The sequence below is a fragment of the Molossus molossus genome, unplaced genomic scaffold (genome assembly GCF_014108415.1).
Source record: "Molossus molossus isolate mMolMol1 unplaced genomic scaffold, mMolMol1.p scaffold_m16_p_16, whole genome shotgun sequence".
NCBI lineage: Eukaryota > Metazoa > Chordata > Mammalia > Chiroptera > Molossidae > Molossus > Molossus molossus.
Genome location: NW_023425351.1, coordinates 48,000,140 through 48,008,819, shown reverse-complemented (window position 1 = coordinate 48,008,819; position 8,680 = coordinate 48,000,140). Strand labels below are relative to the sequence as shown.

General features: G+C 37.6%; 1 pseudogene; it reads left to right on the top strand.

Annotated features, from left to right (window-relative positions):
• Nucleotides 1-3,341: 3,341 nt before the first annotated feature.
• Nucleotides 3,342-4,005, top strand: LOC118631459 (annotated as a pseudogene).
• The last annotated feature ends 4,675 nt before the right edge of the window (nucleotides 4,006-8,680 follow it).

The following is an 8,680-nucleotide window of genomic DNA, read 5'->3' as shown; positions in this document are numbered from 1 at the left end:
CATCAACAAAACTGCAGCATAGCATTTAATGTTGAAGATAACTGACATGCATGAACTCATTGTATTAAAATACTGGTTTTCCTATTGTTTTGCACAGATGGTGCTAGTAATTAATATTATGCTATTTTTTTTCATCAGGGGATTCCGTGTAGGCAAAATTGTCATAGTGAAAAAAATATTCACATAATCTACAATAAATTGTAACATTATACCATTTGAATAGATCATGCGTGATTAGTAGGTTCATTAATAATAATTTATTATCTCTGACGCAAATTTTATAATGTTCTTAATGGTCAATATATTATTGAATTTAATAAATTTTAAAAATTGGGCAATGTGATCTACTCCGGAAAAAAATGTTAACAATGTGTTCTATGCCATGTGGTCTGAAAACAATAGCACAGGTATTTCAAGACACATAGGTATTAAAGGGAAGAAGGAGGAGCATTATTTATCACTTTAAGAAAAGCTCTATCAGAAGGGAAGTATCTTTTCTGAGTTGCCAATAGATATATTCTTTGACATATTGGAATGTTAGGGAATCTCAACAGTATAGCTGTATATAGACACATAACCTTAAATACAAGTTTTAATACCCGTCTTTGTAAGCAAGCACTTCATTTAGCAACAATCTTCAATAAGCTGATATCTCACATGATGAGGAAGAACAGTTCTACGGCTGCTGCCTGAATAAGTCATTCAGCAGGACCCTCAAACTGAGGTCTAAGAAACATATCTGAATTTTGCTAGCACCTCCTACAGAGGGCATCAAAAGTAGAACATTGATGTTAATAAAGCTCTCCTTATATCTCTTCTGAAGGAATCACAATATAACAAACCAGTTTCATTTCTGAATTTAAAATGATCATTCCTTATTTCTAAAAATGCATGAAAATGCTGTTTAAATTACACTAAACTCTCAAAACAGTAAATTACTGGCCAGAGATTTGTCCATTAGCAAACAAGATTTTTTTTTATCCTCACCTGAGGACATTTTTGCATTTATCTTGAGATAGAGCAGGAGGGAGAGGGGGAGGAAGAGAGAGAAACATCGCGGAGAGAGAGACACATCGAGTGGTTGCCACCCACACGACCCCAACCAGGACTGGGAACAAACCAAAACTGAGGTATGTACCCTTAGCGGGAACTGAACCCAGGCCTCTCTGGTCTGCGGGCTGATGCTCTAACCGCTGAGCCAAACTGGCCAGAGCACAAACAAGATTTTTAAAGTGAGGAAACACAAAATAAACAAAAGGCAGCATTTATTTTGGGGCTTTACTTTCTAAAACTAAGATTGGGTTAGATCCTCCATGAGACCCTTGCAGTCTTTAATGAGTTGTTCCTCGTTCCTTTCTACCAACAATCCTAGTCCTTAATATAGAAAATTCTTAAGTTGGTACACTGGAATGCAAGGATGACCTCAAAATCATCTCTCTCTGTTTAAAAAATTTATCTTTACCTTTATTGTTAGAAGTATTACAGATGTCCTTCCTTTTGTCCCCCACTGACATTCACCTCCCTGTCTCCCCCCTTAGTCCCCTCCCCACCTTCATCACACTGTTGTCTGTGTCCATCGGTTATGTGTATATGCTATGCATATCAGTCCTTTGGTTTATTTCTTTCCCTCCCCCCACCCCCTTTTTCTTTGAGGTTTGTCAGTCTGTTCCCTACTTCCATGTCAATGGATCTATTTTGTTCATCAGCTTATTTTGTTCATTATATTCCACAAATAAGTGAGATTGTGTGGTACTTGTTTTTCACTGACTGGCTTTATTCACGCAACATAATACTCTCCAGGTTCCTCCACGTCATCTCCAAGGATAGTCATCTCTTTTTAAGGGGGGCTTGAAGGATAATAATCTTTCATATTACTGAGTGTCACCTTCCTGGATTCATTATGACTCAGTTTTGTTAATGAGGACGCAGACCCTTGTGGTCTAACGTAGGTAGCTTAGCATCTCTTGTCTGAGGAACAACCCTGGCAAATTACCACAGACCAGAACATGTCTGGAGCAGAGCTATGGCAAAGGTCAGTGCCTGTGAAGACACAGAGTTGGGAATGCACGACAAATTGAACAAAGTAGGATGTCATCCTTTAAAAAATATTTAAGGAGTCACCAGTATTCCCATCCTTGTTTTTTAAGTTCTGAAGGCTGGTGTGGAATTCTATAACTTGTTGGCAAAATTCAGCTTAATCATCGCCTGTGGCAGAAAAATAACATGTCTGTAAATAGAGCCAGAGCCTGGCTTGGTTGTCACTGCAAAGGAGCTCTCTTTTTCTGTTTAACAATTCTTTCTATACTCATAAAAATAATCTAAATTCACTCTCATTTTCAAACTAAATACATTTTATACCATGTAACATAATATAAAAGAAAACCATTATTGTGCAACTTATGATTACAAATATCCATATCCTGGGTTGTGGTCTCTCTTATTCTCAATAAATGGGTCCTTTGGCATTGTTTGTATTGGCAAAAACAGCAAATACCACTGATCCTTTAAAATACCCTGATTTGAGAATCAGATAACAATGAAATTTCAGGTGCAGAAAATAAAGTTCAAATTGTGTATAAAACCCTAGAACTGTGTAGTGAAGTATACTATTTTAAAATTAATAATAATACCTCTTCATGATTTATGAATGTTTTTCTGAACAGTGAAAAAAATATCTTAACAATACTGCTTGGCATAAAATCATTAAAACATCCTAAATTTTAATGTTATTTATATGTAGAATCCCAATCCCACTTACAAATGCAAACATAGATTACCACTGTCTCTTACGAACAAATCTTGCATTTCTCATGTGAATTTGGCAGTGCCCAAAAGTCTTTATTTTAGTTGATGTACTTTACAGAAATAAAGTAGTAATAAATTCTACAATCGATGTAAACCTTTATGTGTTTTTCTAAATTAATTTTTATTCAGAAAAACATTTCCAATAATAGTTATAGAATGAGGTAATTCAAGAATATTTGAGAAAATGGCTGTGGAGCTCTATTGTTATGAATAATCTATGAATGTGTCAGTTTTCATGTCAGAATAATATGGTAAAAAAACAAGCTAGGAGGAGGGTGACTTGTATGTGAACGCAGACCGGTGAGAAATCAAGATGGGATTTCCAATAATCCAATAATGGAACTCAAAGAAATACAGTTCATTCCTGTGGATTCTAAAGAACAAAATGTTCATTTATTTTGAACAACCAAAACAGAAACAGACTCACAGATACAGAAAACAAAATGATAGTTGCCAGGTGGGAGGGGGTTTGTGGGAATGGGTAAAAAAGGTGAAGGGATTAATAAATTGGTCAAATTGGTAGTTACCAAAAAGTCATGAGCTCCTGCTGTTATAATGGATCAGGTTCAGTTCAGAACTACTGTCCATTGAGCTGGGTATATTTTTTATCTAGCTGCTACTTTTTTTCTACTGACACCATGACCTGGTCAGCAAGTTTATAAAACTGGGGTGGGTGGGGGGTTATTATGTAGCAATAGAAAACTGACGTACTATTATGTTCAGTTTTAGTTGACAAATAGGTGATGGGGTTGAAATCCACAGATTCACAAATATTGAACAATTTTTTTTTCAATAAATACCTTGTGCATTGTCAAAAAACAAACAAACAAACAAACAAAAAAACACAACTGCTCAAACATGAGAGCTCAACTGGTGGTTATCAGCACACAGGAGGAACAGGGATTCCTTTTCCATGTGAAACCTAAAAAGAGAGAGATTTATATTGGACTGACATCCAGGGGATTGCTGGTCAGTGGAAATGGGCGGATAGCACACCTTTCATGAAGTCTCTGAGCTTCGGGTCACGGGAGCCCAACAACACAGCCACAGTGAGGACTGTGCCACCATAAGAGACTCTAAAAATTCTGGGCAAAATTGGAATGATGTGCCCTGTTTCTTCAATATGTTTTGGGTTTGTGAAATTCCAGAAAAAATATTTTGAATGAAGAAAAGTCATCTAGAACAGAAGGCACAGCTTAGATGTCTAAACGAGGAGGGACAAGAGCATGAACACAGCCACAAGTGCAACATGAGAAACGTGTGCATTGCACTTCAGAAGGACCTCATGGTGTCTGCTGCTTTGCTATAAATAAAATAAGTACTTGTGAATGTTATATATATACACATATATAAAACAAACAGTCTGGCTGGTGTGGCTCAGTGGTTGAGCGTCGATCCATGCACCAAAAGGTCACCAGTTCAATTTCCGGTCAGAAGACATGCCCGGGTTGTGGCCCAATCCCCAGCGAGGAGCAAGCAGGAGGCAGTCAATCGATGTTCTCTCTCATCGATGTTTCTATCTCCTCTCCCTCTAAATTCAATAAAGGAAAGAAAATTAAACAACAACAGCAAAAACAGTCACGGAGATGTAAAGCATAGGGAATATAGTTAAGAATATGTAATACCTATGCATGGTGTCAGATGGGTACTAGACCTTTTGGGAGGATCACTTTGTAAATTATAATAATGTCTAATTGCTATGCTTTACACCAGAAACTAATATAAAATAATACTGAATGTCAACTCTACTTGAAAAAATAAAAATACTGTGGACAAAAATGGACCTCTCAGGCCAGGCTTCATGCTACAGGCCTCTAGTTAGGGGGCTTAATAAGGACAATACGATAATTAGAAAAATTTGGAATTGTCTTTCTTTCTTCCAGTTTAGAATTATTGACAGAGATGGGGGAAGGAGCAATTTATGATGAAGTATAAATGGAATTTCTTTGTTAAAAATCACTGAGCATTCTATTTCAAGCAAATCATCAAAATCCTGCAATTTCCAAAAGAGAGACAAGGAGGTGTTTTGCCCAAGCTTTACTCAAGTAAGTTGCAGCCCAGAGCCTCCTGAAGCCCAAACACCTCAGCTCCTTCAGTCATTAGTCTGTATGTTTCTTAAGGGCCTGCAACATGGCTCAGATGCCTTGATCATGTATGTGTTTACAAAGTACAGCTAATTAAATAGGGAAGAGGGAAGGAAAAAGACTGGAAGAGAGGCCCAGCAGGGAGAAGGGAGACGGGAAAGAAAGGAAAGGAGGGAGAAAGTAGGAAAGGGAGGAAGGCGAACATGTAGCTTGCAGAAGAATACCAAGGGACATCTGATAAATTAAAGAGTGGGTCAGGATGAGGTAAATGAACCATTTTTTAGTTCATCCCAAGTCAGAGACTGCACTAAGATTTTATTATTCACTTTGCACACATATACTTTATTGTGTGTATATTCGTATATATTGTTTTTATGAAAGAGTAGATGTAGTACACAGAAAATATTTGGAAAATATAGGAAAGAATATGGTATATTTTTTTCTCTTCATGCAGAATTAAAAATTAATGATCTGCTCTGACAAATCTTTACAAACTATATGCAAGGTTGTAACCACTTATAGAAATAAAGTACAAATAATGTTATTTTAAAATTATATAACATCTAGGATTCAATATATCTGTATAGGAAAATTTCATTTTTAAATATTATTTTATTTTGGCCCTCTAAGTTCTTGTTCATATCAAATGTAGAATTGGTTTTCTCTGATTTTTACATTTTTATCATCTACAAAGTAGAATATATATTATGGCAAAAATAAACACTAAAATATATGAATGTTAATGAACTATATTCAAATATTTTTCATATAGAATGACCAAAATTGTGTTAATTGAACATGAATTCAATTTAAGATAGTGAACTTGCTTAGGTGCCTTAAATAAACACTGGTTATTGTCTTAAAGAAGATTGAGCATATTAACTCTTTGCTCAGTCTGTAAGAATACCCAGCAATACTGTCTAAGTTGTACACACATATGTATTTTAAAGCTAAGCATAATAATTATTCAAACATGTCATATAATTTCTCCCTATTGAACCAAAATTGCCTTTTCATTACAGACACTGCCTTGAATCTCATGCCAACTTTCCTCCCCTTGTGCTCTTTGCCTAAGTTAGAAGAGAAAAGCATAAAATGATGTGTTTTCCTTCAACAGATATATTCATTATAACCTAATTGACTCACATATCAAAAATTACTTTTAGGAAATAACAGGTTTTTATGATCAGTTTATCTACACTGAAAATAATAAACATAGCTAGAGTAAACATCTTTACCCAAAGGGTTATAGAATACTGCATCTATTTCTTTTGACCTTTTAAATTTCATTCTAAGACATTTACTTTGGTCTTGTGTTCATGTGGACCCTGTAAGCGCCTCCAGTAACTGACACGGTGAGAAGCAGCACTGTACTGTTGTAAATGATGTGTTGATGCTCCCATTCCATCCCTGATGCTGGTTCAGAGGTCATTCTTCCACCTCCCTGGGCATCACTGCAGTGGCACTTGCTGCGACTGAGCAGTGGGCCACGGGAGCCCTCTCACCCCGACATTTCTGGAGGTTCACTCATCCCCCCAACCCCCTGCCTGTAGGGCAACCCAAAGCCAATGACTGAGTGGTGAGGAACACAAAAACCCAGATTCTTGCATCAGTGAAAGGCAAACACTGGGGTACATTCTTTGGGATCAGACTGAGATTAGTCTTCTTCTGAAACTACTTTCTTATTTAATTTCTTCTCTTGTCTATTTGGCTTCCTTCGTTCCAGTAAAGATTTCTCCCAAGAACAAAATTTAATAAATCTCTTGCACACCAATCTCATTCTTAGGCTCTGCTTCGAGGACAATCCTGAGATAGGTGCATAGAGATGAAGCAATAAATACACCGAGAGTCAGAAACCCAGCACTGCCCCTAAGAGTGAGACTTTAGAAAAATGCTTTACAGCTTTAAGCCTCATGTTTTTCTCTGTGAAATAGTGATAATCACCATCTTCATCAGCATGTTGTGTAAAAGTGTTGTGTAAATGGAAGCACTTTTAGTTAGTACTACTCAATTATTTTTTTTCTTTGAGGTACAAAATATTTATTGAGGAAAACAATTGTACCCATTTTACATAGCAACCACATTAAATTATTATTTTGATGGGTTAATACAATGTTCAATGTGATTTCTTTTTCTGTCTGATGAATTGTGGTCAAGGCCCTTAAGCTAAATAGAAAAGAATTTAAGTCACACATATTGAAACCACTATCATTGAACTACTCAGAACCTAGAACCAGAACCTTTCTACCCAGCTCAGCAAAAATGCAAAAAAAAAATAACTTACTACCAAACTTAATTCCCTTCCCCACATCTCCCCTCCCCTGTCCAGGCATGTAAAGAACCTCAGGGTGAAAGGCAGGGGAACGCAAAGTTTACCTGAGAATACTTCCTCCTTCCTCCCCACCTCTCCCATCTGCAATTGTCCACTACCTCCTAATAGATGTCTGCATTCCTGGGTGTTCACTCCACTAGAGCAGTACTGAGCATAGAGACAGATTCTCTGAAGAGTGGCCTATGCCCTAGATCTGAATAGTTCCAAAATTTGGGAGACCTGTTTGCCACAGGGGGAGGGGGCTGCGATACAGTGCAGAAATGTAGAAGGTCTTTGCTCCAGGTGGAGAGCATGGAGTGGCAGTGCCACAGAAGCCACTGACGCACCTGGCGTGGGCAGGCTGGATGCAAGTGCTCCAGGGGCCAGCAGGAGAAGCAGTTCTCAGTGAGAAAGGGGTTGGAGGGAAGCTGAACACGATCTCAGAAGATTATATCTCATGTCAACCCTAAGCAGAATCTGAAGGAGCCAGAGCAAGGCAAAAACAAACAACAAGAAAAACAATAACAACAACAAAAACCCACCCCAAACCCCTCCACACAAGTGATTTAGGGCCAGTGATACAAGAGAAACCCACATCATCCTGTTTTTCATCCTTCCAGCCTCCAATTGTGTACCAGCTAGATCCAAAAGAGAGGTGACGAATTGGGGGACGGGGAGGGGTAAGCTAGAAACATGCCCCCTTGAGAATTCTGTCTTCTAATAACAAATCTGATAAGGTTGCAGGAGGCGAACATTCTGAACTGGAAAGAAAATTTATAAAATGGACTAGACTAAATTTTAATAATCAAGAATGACCAGAAACTTGTGAAATCTGCCCAAGCCTCCATTAAAGACACAGGACCGAATGAGTCCATAGAGCACAGCTGAAACGGTGATGAAAAAGAATCACACCAATTTACACCCTACTGAATTGAAACTCTTCAAAAAATAGCTGCACATCAGTAGTAATTTGACCTGCAAATTATCCAAACTACATAAAACTGTAAAATATTATAACCAAGATACATGGATCAGTACTAAAGGATCACAGTGGAGTAAGGAGTCCCATGTAGGGGTTAACAACATGAGTTTTAATGTCAGACCAAATTGAGTTTCAATCCAAGTCCTTCACTTATTACCTGAATGAAGTTCTCCACTTATTAGCTGAGTGACCCTGGGCAAGTTTCTTACACCCACTAAGCCTTCGTTGGCTGATCTGAAATTGCGCTTCAAAGGGGCAGATTAACCCACTCATCAAGGCACTACAGACTCAAAGGCTGCATTCTGGTCCCATGCTCTCTTTTTTGTTAGTTCCCTCCCCACCCCCCCATAATAAACTATTCCATTAAAAAAAAATAATAATAAGATTTACCTTCACCTGATAGTTTTGAAGATTGTCGACTCAGGGTTTAAAAAGAAAGATGTAAATAAACAATTTCCCCAAACATATTCTTCAGAACAGAGGCTATGACCATAATTG